Raw genomic sequence first — 2,137 nt, forward strand, 5'->3', positions numbered from 1 at the left:
TTATCTTGTTGAGAAGAGTCCAATCGATGTGCCAATTTTTGGCTGTTGAAGCCTTCGAGGGTTGAACCTCTTCTAGTAGTACAAAGCAACCGTTCTCGTTCCGTAGATTCACCGTGTATGGAATCTAGGGAATTCGAAACTAGTGCTGATGAATATAAAGAAAGAAAACTGTCCGTAGCACAAGGAGAAATAGAAGCACTGTTTTTGTGTTTTGTATCTTCTGTGTGTTTTTGGTCTTTTTCGTTTATATCAATGTTTTTCATCACTCTCGAATCAGACTGACTAGTAGTCCTTTCACTATTTGAAGCTTCTATGAAGGCTCCAGCCAGCTCCGTAGGAGAGAATTTTGTATTTATCAAATTTTTATATTTTTCAATTCGTGGAACACCGTGAGCATCTACGGATATTTGTAGAGCCACCTCTCCTTGATCCTCTATCAATTCATCAAGGTGGACTGAAAATTTGAAGACTCAGTCCCTCGTTGTTCTCTTTCTTTCTGCGCTTCCTCTGAACTCTGCGTCCGTAGGGTTGGTTCCCGCTTAGGTTTTATCTTAATGCCTTCCCCTCTCATGTATGTAGGGATGACACTTTGAATTCCTTTGTTTGGGCATGAAACCGTAACCCACTGATCTCCATCCTTGAAGTTTTGCACTTTTGATTCCGTTAGGACATCGAAAGGTCTACCCAAGAGAATCTGAAAGGGAGCTTTCTCCACCACATGAAGTTGCAAGTATACTGTTACTTCACCAAACTTGAAAGGTACATTTCTGCACACTCCCAGTGTTGGTTTCAGCTGTCCATTGGCAGACTGCATGTGAATCACTGAATTCGGATCCCATTGCAAGCCTAATCCTTGAGCAACCCATGCGTCAATCGCGATTATTTGCGATCCACCATCGATCACCGCTTCTACTCTTTCCGTAGAACCGTTAACCTCAGGAAAAACACATCTGAGTCCCTCGGACAATCCAGCTACTATCACGACCTTCTGTTTTTCTTCAGAATCTAACTCGGTGCGATAAACTTCCACAACATCTCGGTGAACTACTGATCCCGCTTCCAATCCGTCTTCTTCCTCTTCCAAGGTTTCGAACGAATCTACGGTCTCAATATTATCTACTTTCACGAACTCTGCTTCTTCATCAAAAGATTCCTCAGCCGCTGTAGAGTCTTTTATCGGATAGTCTAACGTTTGAAGGAACACTTTATAATTCTTCGTTCGAACGTGCTTATTCCTAACTCGCCGTAGCAATGCCTTTCGGAACTCTTCTGAAGCCGTGAGCTTGTTCAAGCAGACACTAGCCGGATTGGCCATCATTTGGTCAATTAGGTCTTGTATCACCCGTTGCTTATATCTTTTCGTTTCAACATTTTGAAGATTTTCCGTAGACGCTTTCTTCACGTTTTCGGAATGAACCTTCTTAGATTTTGAAGCACCCTTGTCTTCAGGAATTACGCTTCGGGGCAATACAGAATCCCTTGGTTGTGGGACACGTTCTACGGGTTGAATTTTATCGAATACCCTAGGCGGCGGAGTAGAAGGACGTCTATCGACCTGCGACGGAGGTTCTTCTTCATCCGATTCTGCTTCTTCTTCTTCAGAGACCTCTTCTTCGAAAGGCTTTCTCTGGGGTATCACATACGGTTGTTTCCTTAAGAACGACGGCGTAGATATTACTACTTGGGGTTTTGGTGGTAATCTTATTTTTTTGGGGTCCTCCGGTCTCCTCTGGGTATCTCGAGATCTATCTCTCTTATCTGAGGAGTCCATCATTGGACCTTTTAGTTTTTTGAGCTGTCGCCCGACTGGCGACGAGTCTCTACCTCCAAAGCAGCAATTCTCTGTAACAAAACTTCTATCGTAGGCACCGATTGACGGTCTGGGAGATCATCATCAAGATCCAAGTCTCCCTGTAAGAAGAAACTGGTCTTTTCAGCACCTGGCCATCCCTTCTCTCTAGCGATAGCTCTAATTCTGTCTGCTCGTGATTCTTTCTTCACTGGATCAGGCGGTGGGAGGTTATTCCCATCGTACATCTCCAATCTATTCGTATGTTCATTCTTAACTATCCACTTCTTCTGGGATAGCTCTTGTGCTTGCCTGCATTCTCTCCAGAAATGCCCGGGTTCATCACAA

Source organism: Marasmius oreades, chromosome 8, assembly GCF_018924745.1.
Source record: "Marasmius oreades isolate 03SP1 chromosome 8, whole genome shotgun sequence".
Classification (NCBI taxonomy): Eukaryota; Fungi; Basidiomycota; class Agaricomycetes; order Agaricales; family Marasmiaceae; genus Marasmius; species Marasmius oreades.